Below are 18,844 nucleotides of genomic sequence, written 5' to 3' on the forward strand. Positions count from 1 at the left end.
AGTTTACTCTTATGCAAGCTTCAGCCAGATATTGTAAATTGTCATGGTGTACCAAGCCCCAAATAACAGTATTTCTGAAAACCCTATACAATACCTTGGGCTCTATTTAAAACTGTATAAAGTCTTTCTTAATAAGGTTATTTTTCTCAGAAACTTAAGGCATCCAGATTGCTCCTATCCCAGACAAGTGCTCAAAACCAGACATACCAGTCTCTCCAAGAACATCAACCAGTTTTATTTCTCTACCCCACAAGATCAAGACCTCTTTTCAGCATGAAGAATGGAAAGTGTCATTGCCCAAATATCCCTAAAGTTTGGGAGAATGATCAAATGAGGATGAGGTGTTAGCTGAGAAATTAGTATTTAACAAATGATTCTGACTACTGACTCAGATGTGTCCTCTCTCTCTAATCATATAGATATTTCTAATTATATAGATATTCCTTATTAGTTTCTAGTATATTAGAGTCGCTGGAAGGAAATACCTGAAATTGTTGAACTACAACCCAGTAATAGTTCTTGATCTTTGATAATGATTGTATAAACGTATAACTTTTGTCACATGGCCATATGATTATGAATGCCTTGTGACTGACACTCCCTTTGCCTGGTGTATGGGTAGATGAGTAATAAAATATGGACAAAAAAAATATATATATATATAATTGTTAGGAGAAGGGTATGGATTTTTTTATTTTTTATTTCTTTATTTGGAGGAAGAGAATTTTCTAAAATGGATTGTGGTGATAAATGCACAGCTATATGATGATAGTGTGAGACACTGACTGTATTCTTTGGATAAATTATATGGTGTGTGAATATATCTCAATAAATTTCATTAAAAGTAAAACAATTAAAAGGGATGCTTAACTTTTCCTAGGTAAAATGTATATGTGTAAATGTTATAAATAACAATATTTCAGAAATTATATAAGGTTCCTAATAATTTGTCAATGTCCTCATTGTCCTGTGGCCTTGGCACTACTTTGTGTAGTAACAGCGAATAATACTATAATATTGCCATTCATAATTTCAGTAATTCTTTTAAAAACTCTTCAATAATTCACACAATCCATGAAAACAACTGAATCTCTTCTTCAGTTGCACTGTTTTATAATGACCTCTACCAGATCTTCCACTTTTGTAAAACAGTAATAAGTTAATGATGGCCACATTAACCTTCTATCAACAGGCAAAAAAAGGTTTTACTCTGAAACCTTCCTAAAGATACCTCCATTTAGTCCTTGCCTTTAACATAAAAAGGACTGTCTCAAAGATACATGGAAAGAACTATGCTAGCTATTCTGAAGAAAAGACTTCTAATAATATTGTTTAAATAACTTTGAGTCCATACTACTGGACTGGATCAAATTTCCACAGTTCTAGGAGTGATGTAATTAACCTGGCAATGTAAGACATCACCAGGAAAAGTCTCCGCTAAGGATCAACAAATAAAAGGAAAAATACTTGCTTGGAACTCTGGAATATGAAACAGACTGGAGAAAGACTCCACAAACACTGAAACTAAGAAAAGGGAACAACTACACAAACATCAGATAGGAGATTTGCATCCCAGCCCTTTCAGCCTGGAACCCTCAGCCTCACCCAGTCCCATGTAGTGGTAGTCACACAGAGGCAGCACAGCCTGGGTCCCTCCTGCCACAAATGCAGACCACAGAACCACTCAGAGCAATGCATTAGAACCCCACTCATATCCAGGTACAGAGACCTAAGTCCACAAAGACCCAAAAAGGAAGACAAGTGGCTAAGAGCACCACAGATCAAAGGAAAAAAGAAAAAGTAGAAAAACTATTGGCAAGAGGTGCACACACTCATTCCTGTCTCTGCTTGCTGAACCACTGAAACACAAAAGGGGCTTTGAGGATGGACACAATCTGGCTTCCTGGGGTGAGATACCCTAATGAGGAAGAACCAGAGGCAGAAAAGCCTCAATGAAAATAAAAAGGTAAAACTGAACTGCTATAAGACTCATCACTATAAGATGAGTGACAGAAATGAAGTGTAATGAAAATGTAACTTCAAAAGTGAGGGAGATTATTTAAACAAATCATGACAGCTGGGAAGAAAATTCTACTAAAAGACAAACAAAACAGGTCACTATTCCCAGAGAAGCAACAGAGGAAAGGAAGGTTTTTCACCTTTCTCTTGAAGGTGAAAAACCTGCACACAAAAGGGCAATCTTAATAATTGTACTGCATATCCAGGACAAGACTGAGTGCAGAAGAGCTGAGAAAAGCTGAAAAGTTAAATATAGACTATTATAAATTTCCAAGAAAAATTTGAACAAACATCAAATAAAAGCTTTAACTCAAAGCCAATCATCAATAAAACCCTAGGCAAGAGGGAGAAACTGACATTCAGAGTTTATGTATCAAAATAATAAGATAGTGAAGGGAATGAACAGAAACTGAAGAGGAGACACAGACTTTGGAAAAACTAAATGAAGAACTTCAAATGAATCTCTTACACCAATTCAAAGAAATGAAGGAAAATGTGAAAATACATAAGCTAAAGGTGTATATACAACCAAAAGACATTACAAAGGCAAAGTGCGAGCAAAAAGAAGAATCAGAATGTTTAAAGAGAAACATAACGGAAATTATAGGGATGAAAGGCAAAATAATGGAAATTAAAGATACACTAGGGGTATATAACAGTATATTTGAACAGGCAGAAGAAAGAATCAATGAATGAGAAAACAGGACAACTGAAATAATAGAGACAGAAAACAGAGAAAAGGACAAAAACAAATGAGAAGTTGTCATGGAATTAAGTCATAGCATGAAGTGCACAAACATGCATAACATAGGTGTCCCAGAAGGAGAAGGGAAAAGGGCATAAAAATGCTTGAGGAAATAATAGCCAAAAATTTCACCACTCTTATAAAAAACATAAGCGTATATGTCCAAGATGCATTTAGTACTTGAAACATAATAAACCTTAACAGACCTACTCTAATACATATATTAATCAACCAGAATGTCAAATGTTAAAGATGAAGAGATTCTGAAAATAAGAGACAAATAAGTCATCATGTACAAAGTATCCTCAATATGACTACATGCTGATTTTTCATGAGAAACCATGGAGGTGACAAGGGATATGATATATTTAAGGTACTGAAAGAAAAAAAAAATGCCAGCCAAACATTCTTTATCTATCCTTCAAAAGTGAGGAGAGCTTAAAAAATTCACAGATAAAGACGAAACTGAGAGAATTTTTTTTAGCAACTGATCTGTCCTACAAGAATTAATAAATGGAGTTCTTCAGTAGAAAGGAAAAGACAGGAGAGAGTGGACTGGAGCACCATGAAGTGGTGAAGACCATCAGTACAGGTAACTGAAAGAGAACATAGAAAACCCAACAGAAGTGTATTCTCAATACAAAAATCTATTCTTCATTCCTAAAGGAGTTAGAATGTTATTGAAGTAAAAATATTTCCTGATTATGGACAGAAAAAAATAGATGATGAGGTAATACAGAAGGGGGGGGGAACAGAGGGATATGGGAGTAGAAAACTAGTGAAACTATGTTGGTATATTTTCAAATTTATAGGTTATTAAAAAACCCAGGTAGCCACAAAGAAAGTATTTTGGAAATACATAAACAGATATGAGAAGCAGAGCAATCAGATACATCACAAAAGATCAACTACACAGAAAAGGAGGTTGCAAGAAACGAAGGGGGGGTCATATAAAAAACTAAAGAACAAAATGACTGAACTAAGTACTGCCTTTATGTAATAACACTTTGTTAATGGATTAAATTCATCACTCAAAAGACACAGGATGGCAGGGGTACATGGGTGGTTCATTGATAGAATGCTTGTCTTTCATGCGAAAAATGAGGGTTCGATCCTGGACTGTGCACCCCCCCCCAAAAAAAAGACACAGGATGGCAGAATGTATGAAAAAGCATGATGCAACTATATGTTGTTTACAAGAGACTCACTATAGACCAAGAGGAAAATGAAAAGTAAAGGTGAAAAGATGTAAAAAGATAATCATGCAAATAGTAATCATAAGAGAGCTGGGTAGTTATACTGGCATTGTACAAAATGGACTTTAAATCATAAGGTGTTATAAGAGACAAAGAAGAATACTATATATCAATAAAATGGGAAATCTACCAAGAAGAAATAATCATAAATATTTATGCACCTAACCACAGTGCCCTAAAATCCATGATGCAAACACTGGCAAAAGTGAAGGAAGAAACAGACCTCTACAATTATAATTGGAGACTTCAATCTACCGCTATAATGAATACAAAGAACATCCAGGCAGAAGACAGAGAGGAGAACAGAGAACTTGAATAAAATGATAAATGATCTAAACCTAACAGATACATACAGAACACTGCACACCAAAGCAGAAGCATATGAATTCTTCTCAAGTACACATGGATCATTCTCTAGGATAGAACACATGTCACACAAAAAAAGTCTCAATAAATGTAGAAAGATTGAAATTATGCAAAACATCTTCTCTGACCATAATGGAACAAAGATGGAACTCAAAAACAGGCAAAGATCTGGAAAATCTAAGAACTATATGGGCATTAAATGATACTTCCTGAAACAATCAGTAGTCAAAAGAAGAAACTGCAAGGGAAACCAGTAAATATCTTGACAGGAATGAAAACAAGGGCACAACATATCAACATTTATGGACTGTAGGAAAGGCACTGCTGAGAGAGATTTACAACCCTTTTACATTAAGTGCTTTCATTAAAAAAAGAAGAAAGAGCAAAAACCAAAGATCTAATTGCACACCACCAGGAACTAGAATAAGAACAGCAAAACTAACTCCAAAGCAGGCAAAAGGAAAGAAATAAAGATAGAACAAAAATAAATGAAATTGGGAATAAGAAAACAATTGAGAAAATTAACAAAACCAAAACTTCAATCTTTAACAATATCAATAAAATTGAAAAACCCTTAGTTATACTGGTATATTAGTTAAGGTTCTCTAGAGAAACAGAATCAACAGGAAATATTCATAAACATAAAATTTATAAAAGTGTCTCATGTAACTGTGGGAACATAGAGTCCAAAATCTGTAGGCCAGGCTGTGAAGCTGACGATTCTGATGGAGGGTCTGGACAAACTCCACAGGAGAGGCTCACTGGCTGAAGCAGGAAGAAGACTGTCTCTTCTGAATCCTCCTTAAAAGGCTTCCAGTGATTACATTAAGCATCACTCATGGCAGAAGACACTCCCCTTGGCTGATTACAAATGGAATCAGCTGTGGATGAAGCCAACGTGATCATGATTTAATTCTATGAAACATCCTCACAGCAACAGACAAGCCAGCACTTGCCCATCCAGACAAACAAGTACTACCACTTGGCCAAGTGGACACATGAACCTGACTATGACAACTGGCAAAGAAAAGAAGAGAGAATTTGCAAAGAAACACAATCAGAAATGAGAGGGGGGACATTACTACTGACACCATAGAAATAAAAAAGGATCATAGAGGATACAGTGAACAGCTATATGCCAACAAATTAGACAACCTAGATGAAATGGATAAATCAATAGAAACACATGAAAATCTTACACTTATACTAGAAGAAATAGAAGATTTTAACAGACAAATTACAATTAAAGTACAGTCATCAAAATCATACCAACAAAGAAAATCCCAAGAACAGATGGCTTCACAGGTGAATTCTACCAATCATTCCAATTAGAATTAATACTAATATTGCTCAAACTCTTCCAAAAAAATTGAAGGGGAGAGTACACTTTATGAGGTCAATATCACTCTAATCTCAAAGCCAGATAAAGATAATATGGAAAAGAAAATTGCAGGCCAATTTTTCTTATGAACACGTACACAAAAAATTCTTAGCTAAATGCTTGCAAACCGAATCCAACAGAACATTGGCTGAATTATACATCATGATCAAGGGGGTTTTATCCAAGGTATATGCAAGGGTATTTCAACATGAAAATCAATTAATGTAATAAACCACATTAACAAAACAAAGGCAAAAAAGTACATGATTTTCTCAATTGACATACAAAAGGTATTTGACATACTTCAGCATCATTCTTCATTTAAAAATACTTAACAAAATAGGAATAGAAGGAAACTTCCTCAACGTTTTAAGAGGTATAGGAAAAACCCACAGCTAACTACATACTCAGTTGTGAAACTAAGTTTGCCCTAAGATCTTGAAGAAGGTAAGAATGCCTACTTTCACCACTGTCATTCAATATTGTCTTAGAAGTTCTACACAGAGAACTTAGGCAAGAAAAAGAAAGAAAAGTCATCTGAATTGGAAATGAAGAAATAAAACTTTCACTATTTGTAGACCACATAATCCAATACTTAGAATGTTACCAAAAGTCTACAATAGAGTTACTAGACCTGTATAAATGAATTCAGGAAATTGGTGAGAACAAGAGCAACATGCAAATATCTAGGTTTCTAAACCCTTGTAATGAGCAAGTTGAGGAAGAAATCAAGAAACAAATTTGTTTACAATGGCAAATAAAAGAACAGAATATCTAGGAAAGAATTTACTAAGGATATAAGGAACTTGTACACACACAAAAAAAATGTTTAGTACTACAAAACATTACTAAATGAGATTGAAAAAGAAGAGTCTTCTGAAATTAAAGACACCACATCACTTTAAGCTGGTGGGAAGCCAAGGACAGACAAGGATCACATGCTGGGCTGGATAGGAAAAGCAGAGTCTAGAGGCTTCACAGGCAAGCCTGACAACCTGCCAGGTCTCACCATTAGGAAAAACTGATGATGGCAATTCTTTCCTCCTGAGACATGGGCCTGTCTGGTCCAGGAAAATCTGAAAATCTGAGTGGGATCTATAATATCTGAGGAGATCCTCCTCCTCCTCAAAAAAAGAGGCTCCATATAGGCAGAGGAAGAAACAGAAAAACAAGAAAGATTCTGATCAGTTAAACAGAACTAACGCTAGAGGTCTAGAATAAGTTGAACTGAATGCCGAAGAACAAAGCCATCCAGCAAGAAAACCCTAGGTAAAAGAATAAAAACAATCTCCAGAATAAACTAATTAAGGAACTCAAATACCTAGATGCCAGCAAAAAAAAAAACAAAAACAAAACAAAAAACAAAAAACAAGTCATACTCGGAAAATCAAAGATATGGCTCAGTCTAAGGAACAAACTAACACTTCAAATGAGATACAGGTGTTGAAACAACTAATTCAGGATGTTCAAAGACATGGAAAATCTCAATTAAAATCAAATCAATGAGTTAAGGGAGGATATAAAGAAGACATTGAGCAAACAAAAAGAAGAACTCAAAAGTTTGAAAAAACAAATCACAGAACTTATGAAAATGAAAGGCATAATAGAAGAGACGGAAAAAATGGAAACCTATAACAATAATTTGAAGAGGCAGAAGAAAGGATTAGTGAACTAGAGGACTGGACATCTGAAATCTGACACACAAAAGAAAATATAGAGAAAAGAATAGAAAAATATGAGCAGGGTCTCAGGGAACTGAATGACAACATGAAATGCATAAATATACATGCTGTGGGTGTCCCAGAATGAGAAGAGAAGGGAAAAGGAGGAGAGAAACTAATGGAGGAAATAATCACTGAAAATTTCCCAAGTCTTATAAAAGAAATAAAATCGCAGATCCAAGAAGTGCAGCATACCCCAAACAGAATAAATTCAAATAGACGTAGTTCAAGATGCTTATTAATCAGATTGTCAAATGTCAAGGACAAAGAGAAAATTTTGAAAGCAGCAAGAGAAAAGCAATCCATCACATACAAAGGAAGCTCAATAAGACTATGTGTAGCTTTCTCAGCAGAAACCATGGAGGCGAGGAGGCAGTGGTATAATATATTTAAGATTCTGAAAGAGAAAAATTGACAATCAAGAATTCTATACCTAGCAAAACTGTCCTTCAAAAATGGAAGGGAAGGGCGGCAGAAGATGGTGGTCAACATATGAATTAAAGTTCATTCTAACTTTTGTTTGTTGTAAGAACTTGAAGATGGACAAAAAAGGAGTAGGCTATGATACTGTTAGCTGGGGCCTGGAAGATGATGAAGATATGATACTTACAAGGTGGAAAGGCAAAATTATTAGGCTACCAAAGACAAATTATGAAAACATAATATATAGCCTGAAAGTAGAATATGGACCTAAATATCCAGAAGTTCCTTCATCAGTTAGACTTGTAACAAAAATTAAAAAGAATGGAATAAATAATTCCAGTGGAATGGTGGATGCATGGAGCATACCAGTGTTAGCAAAATGGCAAAATTCACATAGCATTAAAGTTGTACTTCAAGAGCTAAGATGTCTAATGATGTCCAAAGAAAATATGAAGCTTCCACAGCCACCATAAGGACAAATATACAGCACTTAATTTTAGTGGATCTCAAACTTGTCTTAAATCAACAACTTTCTATTCACATTAATGTCTTGATTAAGTAGCACAATGCAGAATACCCACACATTAAGTAAAACAATTCCAGCTGGTAAGCATCACTTGGACATTTGTAAGAGTGTATCTAATATATGTACACTCACTATGCTTTCAGGTAACAGGAAGAAAACTGCAGCAGAATTCTTTTTTTGCTCTTATTAAGGCACATCATTTAAGTATAAAACTGAAGTACTCAAAGTAGAATTCAGATTTACAAGATGAAAGCATGGCAAGAAGTGTCAGATTGCTGTGTAAGGATATGTGTCTGAAAACTAATTTCAAGAAGGAAAAAACATGTCATGCTTTATCCACTACCTTAGTGAAAGCTGCTACTTAAAGTAGCACGTACAATGAATATTGTTGCAAATTAGTATCAATCCTATTCAAACTCTTCAAAAAAACTGAAGAGGAGGGAAAACTACATAACTCATTCTATGAAGCTAACATCACCCTAATACCAAAGCCAAAGATACTCCAAGAAAAATATAAACTAATCTCTTTAATGAACATAGACGTAAAAATGCTCAACAAAATAATTGCAAAGAGAATCCAGCAGCACATTAAGAGAATTATACGTCATAAGCAAATGGGATTTATTCCAGGTATGCAAGGCTGGTTCAAGTAAGAAATCAACAAATCAAAGCAGAAAACCACATGATCATCTCAATTGATGCAAAAAAAGGCATTTGACAAAATTCAACATCTTTTCTTGCTGAAAACACTTCAAAAGACAGGAATAGAAGGGAACCTCCTCAACATGATAAAGGGAATACATGAAATTACACACAGCTAATATCATTCTCACTAGGGAAAGACTGAAAGTGTTCCCTCTAAGATAAGGAACAAGACACAGTTGCCCAGTGTCACCAGTATTATTCAACATTGTGCTGGGAGTTCTATAGAGAGCAATTAGACAAGAAAAACAAATATAATACATCCAAATTGGAAAGGAAGAAGTAAAATTTTCACTCTTTGCAGAAGACATGATACTATATGTCGAAAATCCTGAAAAATATACAGCAAGGCTACAAGAGTTAATAAATGAGTACAGCAAAGTGGCAGAGTACAAGATCAATGCCCCCAAATCCGTAGTGCTTTTATACACTAGCAATGAGCATTCTGAGGAGGAAATCAAGGAAAAAACTTCATTTATAATAGCAACCAAAAGAATGAAATATTTAGGGATAAATTTAACTGAGGATACAATACACTATACACAGAAAACTACAAGGAATTGCTAAAAGAAATCATGAAAGACCTAAATAAATCAAAAGGCATACCATGTTCATGGACCAGAAGACTAAATAGAGATGTCAATTCTATCCAAATTGATTTATAGATTCAATGCAATACCAATTAAAATCCTAACAACATACTTTGCAGAAATAGAAAAACCAATAACCAAATTTATTTGGAAGGGTAGAACCCAAATAGGTAAAAATATCTTGAGAAAGAAAAATGAAGTGAGAGGTCTCACACTACCAGACTTTAAAGCACATTACAAAGCCACAGTGGTCAAAACAACATGGTACTGGCTTAAAGATAGTTATACGGACCAATGGAATCAAAATGAGTGTTCAGAAACAGACTGTCTCAACTATGGACAATTGCTCTTTGATAAGGCGGTCAAACCAACCCACTTAGGACAGAGCAGACTCTTCAATAAATAGTGTTTGGAGAACTGGATATCCATATGTAAAAGAATGAAAGAGGAGCCGTATCTCATTCCCTATATAAAAATGAACTCAAAATGAATCAAAGACCTAGACATTAGAGCTAAGAACATAAAACTTTTAGAAGAAAATTTAAGGAAATATCTTATAACCCTTGGAATAGGAGGCAATTTCCTAGAACTAATGCCCAAAGCAGAAGCATTGAAAAAAGAAATAGATAAAAAGGAATCTCCTCAAAATTAAACACTTTTGTGCATCAAAGAACTTTGTCCAGAAAGTAAAAACGCAGCTACACAATGGGAGACAATATTTGAAAACCACATATCAGGTAAGAGTTTAGTATCCAGAAAATATAAAAAGATTCTTCAACTCAACAACAAAAAGACAGACAACCCAATCAAAAGTGGGCAAAAGACATGAACAGACACTTCTCAGAAGAGGAAATACAAATGGCTAAAATGCACATGAAAAGATACTCAACTTCACTGGCTATTACGAAATTGCAAATCAAAACCACAATGACATATCACCTGACACCCACTAGACTGGACATTATAAAAAAAAATGAAAATGACAAGTGCAGGAGAGGATGTAGCGAAAGAGGCACATTTATCTACTGTTGTTGGAAATGATACAACTGCTCTGGAAAGCAGTTGGCAGTCCCTCAGGAAGCTAAGTATAGATTGCCATATGATCAAGCAATCCCATTACTAGGTATATATTCAGAGGAACTAATGGACATTTGCACACCAATGTTCATAGCAGCATTGTCTACAATTGCCAAGAGATGGAAATAGCCCAAATGTCCATCAATGTATGAGTGGTTAAACAAATTTTGGCATGTACATACGATGGAATAGTATGCAGTTATAAGACAGAATATAGTCATGAAGCATGTAATAATGTGGATGAACCTTAAAGACATTATGCTGAGAGAAATTAGAAACAAAAAAAAGCAAATACTGTATCTCTCACTAATATGAACTAACATTAATGAATGAACTTTGAGAACTGAAGTTCAGAACACAGGTTATCAGGAGATAGAAACAGGGTAGAAATTGGGCATTTGGTGCTGAAGGAATGTAGATTATGCAAAAGGACAGACTGTAAACATTCAGAAAAGGATAGCACAATACTACCTGATTTAGCACAATAATATAAGTACACTGAATGAAACCGAATGTGAGTATGATTGAGGGAGAAGGGCTAGGGTCACGTATGAAGCCAGAGGGAAAGATAGAGGATAGAGACTGAAATGGTATAACTTAAGCATGCCTAGAGTGGGCAATGATGGTGATTAAATGTACAAATAAAAAAAGTTTCTCCATGACAGAGAACAAATGAATGCCAACATTGCAAAGAGTGGAAAATGGATGGTGTACAGGAAAAAGTACAATCATTGCAAGCTAGGGTCTATATTCAATAGTACCATTATAATATGTTTCCACTGAATGTTATAAAGGTGTTATATCCAAACTAGATGTTGACAAGAGGGAATATGGGGCAGATTTTGGAGTCTTTGCAGAAGAAAAGGAAATGTCTCCATATAAATTATGGTGGTGAAGGCATGTCTATATACTTAGGTTGGATTGTATGATGTGTGAATTTAACTGTTTCAAAATGAACAGAGAGAAACAAATGCTAGAGAAAATGCAGAGAAAGAATTATACCTATTCAGTATTGGAGAGAAACTGAGAAGTGCAGCCCCTTGGTGGGCAGTGAGGTGGTTCCACAGGAGGCTAGGGGTGGCGTTCTCATATGATCCTACAACCCTGATGCTCAGCATATACCTGGAGGAACTGTGGGGACAAGAATGGACACTTGCACACTGGTGTTTATGATGGCAGTTGTGGAGATTCACAATGGATGGAGGTGGCCTAAGCACACAATGACTGTGGAATGGACAGGGGCATTCTGGTACATAATTACAATGGACTACTGAGTGGCTGCAAGAAGGAATGAAGTTGTAAAGCATGCAACGAGGTGAATGAAACTTAAGGACTCTATGTTGAATGAAATATCAGCAACAAAAAGACATATATTATCATGCCTTACTCATATGGGTTACCTATACTATAAAAACTCAGGGAACTGAAGTTGAGAGCATTGGGGCCTATTATAAAGAGTCCGAGATTGTAAGCTCTCACAGCAGTCACATATATTCAGGAGTTTTAACTGATATTTCTAAATTCTGAGAAACTGAGCTATTTGTATATAACCTGGTCATTCCCAGAAACTTCAGAATTTTGTATGACACCTGAGAGTTAGAGCACTGAGCTATGAAATTCAGCTTTCCCCCATACAGGAACTGTTAAAAAAGTTGAAAAAGGGATCAAACTTCGACTAGCAATATGAATGAAGCTGATGTGGATAGGACTGGGGTAGATTAGAACATAGGGTAAAAGATGAGATTGTCCATATTTTAAAACTTCAACTTGTTTGACACCAAAGGGAGAGATGTTTAATTGGAGCAAAATTTATATTTGGGGTAACATATTACCTAATTTAACTTGTAGTCAGTTTAGTTGAACACCATAAGTACATGGAATCTTAAATAGGGCATGAGATCTTGTTGGTTTCTCTAGGTTAGTGTGATGCCCCAATATGTCCTTGAGTAATTTGGGCAGTGAATAAAGGAGTATTTACAAAGTAGGGAACTGGTGAGAAAGGAGGAAATATCAACTTCCTCATTTGGAGAATTTCTGATATTCTTGAAATTTAATATTCTGATATTATGAAATTTATTCCTGCAAAGACTAGGAAAAGCCTACTTATAGTTATGCCTAAGGGTCACCCCCAGAGGACCTTCTTTTTTTTTTTTAACATGGGCAGGCACCAGGGATCAAACCTGGGTCTCCAGCATAGCAGGTGAGAACTCTGCCTGCTGAGCGTGGCCCACCCCAGAGAACCTCTTTTGATGATCAAATTGGCCTCTCTCTCTAAGTCAACTCAGCAGGTGAATTCACTGTCCTTCTCCCTACGTGGGAGATGACTTCCAGGGACGTAAATCTCTCTGGCAACATGTGACAGAACTCCCGACATGAGCCGGGACCCAGCATCATGGGACTGAGAAAGCCTTCTTGACCAAAAGGAGGAAGAGAGAAATGAGGCAAAAGTCTTAGAAATACTCATGCAGATTTTCTTTCAGGATGAGAGAACATGTGTAACATCCTCCAGACATCACAGAATCTGCAGCATCCCAGGAAATGACAGCCGGTTGGATAGCAGTTGAGTAGGGTATATGGAATTGGAAAAGGAAGAGTGTTAGAAGACTTCAGGATTAGGTACATCCAAAGCACTTCAGCTAAGGCTAGTGGGAACACAATAAAGAATTTAAAGCGGGAGAGTGATATTAGATTCTTGTTTGTAAATGAAATTTTTGACACAGAAGAGAGTAATTAATAAGAGTATTGGTACATTTTAAGAATTAGAAGAGGTTTGCCTGGCACAGGGTGTTCATGGTGAAATTAATTGACAGAGAAAGATGTCAATTTTTTTTTCTAATATATTATGCACTGATGAAATGCAATCATTGAGCTAAGACCTGGGTATGCAGCTGTGAAAATAAATTGCATTTCCTGTCCTTATGCATTTAAGATTTAAATTACAATCGAATTACATTGTATTACAAATTGTGTGACTACATGACTAAAGTATAGTGTATTAATATATTTGGTTGGGGACAGTATGTGGAAGGCCTATCTGAGGAAGTATTTTTAAAAAATTATCAGAGGGATGAAATGTAGAAAATAACCCAGAAACCTATGCTGGGTGATGGAGAAGCTCAAAGAACTTCCCACATAGAGGAAATAGCATTCATTGATAATTTAATTAGACTTGTGATTAAATGGAAGCAGCTGCACCGGAGGACGGCATTATGCTGTGGTCCAGTGAAATGTCTCTTAGCCCAGGCCTTTTGGCTCAGCTACTCAGATACTGGTCTTGCCTTAGCAGAATCTCCTGGTGAGTGCAAGTTTCAAACAGGTGTCTGGAACTGAACACAGGCAGCATAATGAGAAGAAAAGGGGGCTTGTTCAGGAGCAAGAGGACTGGCAAACCATTCATCTTGTGACTCAGGTTGGAAGTCCATTTATTAAGCCTCACAGATTCTGAATTCAAAGTCTCCAGAAAATTAGAGAGCTAAAGAGAGAAATGCAATGAAATCAAATGAAGGGTCTGATGTTAGAACCAAAACCAAACCCAAAATCAAAGGTGCCTAAACCAAAGCCCTGAAAAAAAAGGCAATTGAACTTGATGCAAACTGTGGAGTTAAGATGTAAAATGGGGTTACCTAGGGGAGGCACGTCTCAGTATTCAGGCCGCAGAAACAAAGGGACCTGTTATGGGGCACCCCACTTTGTTGGTCACCAGAGCCTGCAGCCCCAGAGGAGCAACTTCAATATATTGCTGGGGTTGAAAGATAAAACCAAGTTGAGTTTGCAACCACACCATTTTATTTTGAAACCATTGTTTGCGATAGCCAAGGAAGCCAGATCACTTGCAAGAATGGAAATACCTTCAGGGATTTTGGGTTTGAGTCATCCCAGGGCTTTCTACATATAATTTTATCAATTTCCCCTCTTTTGGTCATTTCATCAGTTATTAGGACTTGGTCAAAAATATTTTTAGTCTCTCATTCACCACTGAAAGCTCTTGTATTTCATTGCTGATATCTAGGGATGGCAAGTGATTTTTAAAGACAAATTCTAAAAGATATCAAGAAAAAGCAAGAGGGAGTTCAAGGAGGAAGCATGGCACAGATCTTCTGGCTGAGCGGTCCCCAGGGCTATCTCTATGCAATTTTATCATCAGGAAAGATAAAAAGAATGAATGCCATCTCAAATTAGCTAATTTAACTGAATCTCTCTCTACTTTGGCCTAACGCTCTTCCCTTAAACTTGGTGACCAAAAACTTAGTTCCTCAAGAGAACATTGGCTGATTCCCCTTTGAAATTATAATGGGGAGACCCATGAGGCGCATTATTTCTCCTACTATTCTGGACTCCAATCTAATGCAATATGAAATTGTTAATTATTGTAAGGGACTGTAATTACATATACGTAGTTCCACCATTCACATATGCAGGTTGTTTTTGCTTGAGATTTCTCTACAGGATACCCAGAAAACTGATAACCTGAGGACATTAACAAAAGAGTGTTTTTAAAACCATCAACCAAGGCTAAACTCAAGGTAGGTTCTATTTCCTTGTCACTGGGGCAGTTATCTCCTGTGTTGGACTGTACACTATAAGATTATGGGTGGTATTAGAACAAGAGGCTTTAGAGTTGGAAAACCATTTCTCCTACCTTCAGCAGGGATCAGCTCTCTAGATGATGAAGTATCAGAGCTTCACAAAATGACTCTACAAAAGAGGTTCGCATTAGACTTCTGGCTTCTGGCTTCCCAAGGAGGTGTGGGTACACTAGTGGATACCCAGTACTGTGTATTGTAAATGACAGCCAAAGGATGTTTACTAAGAGGTAGTGACAGCAGAAGCCCATACCAGGGGAAACAGCCCAAATCAGCTTCCACACCTCCTGAATCTGATTGGTCTGATTCTCTTTTTTGGTTGGCTTCTAGGGTCATGGAGATCTTGGCTCAGACATGTCCTGACATGGCCACTTATTATCCTCTTAATTATAACATTCATAATATCCCTCATTCATTGTCTAATTTCAACTCTTAAAGGCTACTACATGGCTACTAACTTGACAAATGACACAACCAGAGCTATAAAGGCAAGAATGGGATAAAACAATCTTAAACTTCAGATAATGTGTGAAATCAGCGATGAAACACAAGAGCCTTCAGTGGTGAATGAGAGACTAAAAATATCTTTGACCAAGCCCTAATAACTGATGAAATGACCAAAAGAGGGGAAATTGATAAAATTATATGTAGAAAGCCCTGGGATGACTCAGACCCAAAAACCTCATTCCTTGCTTTCTCTTTGAACACCCTCTTGAGTTTCTTCTTGATATCCTGCAATTTGAAATCCCCATCACAGCAGTCAACCCAGATATTCAATCTAGCACCTAATACCTTGTCCTAAACCTACCCCTAGGAGATGGGCAAATTACTGTGCATCAATAGGAGTCAAGTTAACTTCATTTTTATGCCCATAGGACTTGTTTGCCATCCCTAGAAACTCAAAGCTTCTATTTTTGCAAATGACCTGACCTCCTTATTGCAACAAAATATTGTGTGTCTCAAAATGTTTGAGACACAAATTGGAAACAGAAAACTGAAATTATGCTTGCTAAAGAGTTAAAACTTTCATCAAATTAAAGTGCTTATAGTATAGCTGATGAATTTTCTTATTTACATTCCCAAGTGTCTGCGACTTCCCTATAGAGAACTGAAAGTATATCCTCCAAGTGACAAGGAAACAGGCTCACCACCACATTTAACTCAAAGTAGCACCATAAACCATTTAATGAATACACTGTCAAAACTAAGTTTATGTTGGTAAAGCAGAGAAATGAAAAGGTAGTAGTCCTTCTCCAGCAATTGAAGCAAAAATTTTAAAAGTTTCAAAAGGGATTGAAGAAAGTAACACAAATAGAAGTATGATAGAATCACATGATGTTACCTAAAAATACTTAATATTACTCTGTACACCTTTTGCTTTATTCGAGACTAATATAATTTTATTATAGCTGACATTGTATGTTTATTTTGGAAATGTGCGTTATGTTAAGCACTATGTACTTCTTTATTTTAAGGAGATAATTTCTCCTGTGCTTTAGACCAAATAGGAGAATATTTCAAAAACAATGGAGCCTATGTCTTGAATGGATAGAAATAAATATGCTAGTTTTTGTTTATCAAAATGGAAATCATTTATATTTGTTCTTCTCATTCATATTAACCAGTCTAGTTTGTTGGCATACAGTCGTCAATAGAATCCTCTTATGGTTTTTTTTTCTAAATTTTTTTCAGGGTCTAATGACCCCCCTCTCATTTCTGGCTTTGTTTATTTTCATCTTCTCTCTCTCTGACTTTGCCAGTCTACTTAGTCTAAGGCTTTGTCAATTTTGTTGATCTTCTCAAAGAAACAACTTTTGGGTTTATTGATTCTATTTTTTTTTTTTGTACTCCAATTCATTTACTTCAATGTTAATCTTCGTTATTTCTTTCCTTCTACTTGCTTTATGGTTAGTATGCTGTTCTCTTCCTCTAGTTTCTTCAGTTGTCCAATTAGATCTTTGGTTTTAGCTCTTTCTTCCTTTTGAATGCTGGCATAATTGTGCAAGTATTTTTCTGAGAATTTATGCATCTGCTTCTGAAAGAAAAATTGCCAGCCAATAATTATTCATCTAGCAAAGCTGTTCTTCAAAATTGAGGGTGAGTTTAAAATTTTCATTGGACAAACAAATGCTGAGATTGGTTAACAAGAAACTTTTCTTGTAAGAAATACTAGAGACTTCTGTCAGCCAATAAAAAAAGACAGGAGAGAGAAGTCTGGAGGAGCTACAGTATTGGAAAGAGCTATAAATTTCCGTTTTTTGCACCATCTTTGCTGCACCCTCTAGGTTTTATTCTCATTTTCATTCACCTCCAGATGCATACTGATTTCTCTTGCAATTTACTCTTTGATCCACTGATTGTTTAAGTGCGTTGTTTAACCTTCATTTATTTGTGAAAGTTCCGGTTCTTTGGTGGTTACTGATTTCCAGCTTCATTCCATTATGGTCAGAGAAAGTGCTTTGAATAATTTCAATCTTTTAAAAATTATTAACAACTGTTTTACAACCCAGCAAATGCTCTTTCTTGGAGAATGTTTTAAGGGCACTTGAAAAGTATATATAATCTGGTGTTTTGGGGTACAATGATCTATATATGTCTTTTAGGTCTATTAGGTCTAATTCATTTATCCCATTGTTTAGGTTCTCTACTTCTTTATTGATCCTCTGTCTGGAAGCCCCATCTATGGAAGAGAGTTGTATACTGAAGTTTCCTACTACTATTGTAGAAACATCTATTGCTCCCTTCAGTTTTGCCAATGTTTGCCTTATATAATTTGGAGCTCCTTGATTGGGTGCATAAATAGGTATGATTGTTATTTCTTCTTGCTGAATTGTCCCTATGATTAATATATAAGTTCCTTCCTTTGTCTCTTATGATATCATTGCATTTAAAGTCTATTTTGTCTGATATTAGTATAATTGTCTCTGCTCTCTTTTGGTGACAATTTGCCTGGAATATCCTTTTCTACCCTTTCACTTTCAACCTGTTTGTATCTTTGAAATCTAAGATGAGTCTTTTGTAAACAGCATATAAATGGATCATTTTTAAAATCCATTCTGCCAATATATATCTTTTAAATGGGGAGCTTAATCTGTTAATATATAAAGTTGTTGCTTTATCAGGCAGTTCTTGATTCAACCATCTTATCCTTTGGTTTTTATTTGTCAGATCTATTTTTTTCTCCTCTCTTACTAATACTCTTCAATATTGTGGCTCCTCCAGACCTCTCTCTCCTGGCTTTTTTATTGGCTGACAGAAGTCCCTTTAGTATTTCTTGCAAGGCAGGTTTCTTGTTAACCAATCTCAGCATTTGTTTGTTCATGAAAATTTTAAACTCACCCTCAATTTTTAAGGACAGCTTTGCTAGATGAATAATTATTGGCTGGCAATTTTTTTTCTTTCAGAAGCAGATGCAAAAATTCTCAGAGAAATACCTGCACATCAAATACAATGGC

The 18,844-nt window shown here is 35.9% G+C and overlaps 1 protein-coding gene and 1 pseudogene across 1 annotated transcript in view; one reads left to right on the plus strand and one right to left on the minus strand.

The window, feature by feature from the left end:
• The window catches only part of LOC143652371 (uncharacterized), a 73,258-nt gene that overhangs the window by 49,397 nt on the left and 5,017 nt on the right, over positions 1 to 18,844 (minus strand). The gene's annotated exons all lie outside the window — the stretch shown is intronic.
• On the plus strand, positions 8,028 to 8,528 carry LOC143652372 (ubiquitin-conjugating enzyme E2 variant 2 pseudogene; annotated as a pseudogene).

The sequence above is a fragment of the Tamandua tetradactyla genome, chromosome 12 (assembly GCF_023851605.1).
Source record: "Tamandua tetradactyla isolate mTamTet1 chromosome 12, mTamTet1.pri, whole genome shotgun sequence".
Classification (NCBI taxonomy): domain Eukaryota; kingdom Metazoa; phylum Chordata; class Mammalia; order Pilosa; family Myrmecophagidae; genus Tamandua; species Tamandua tetradactyla.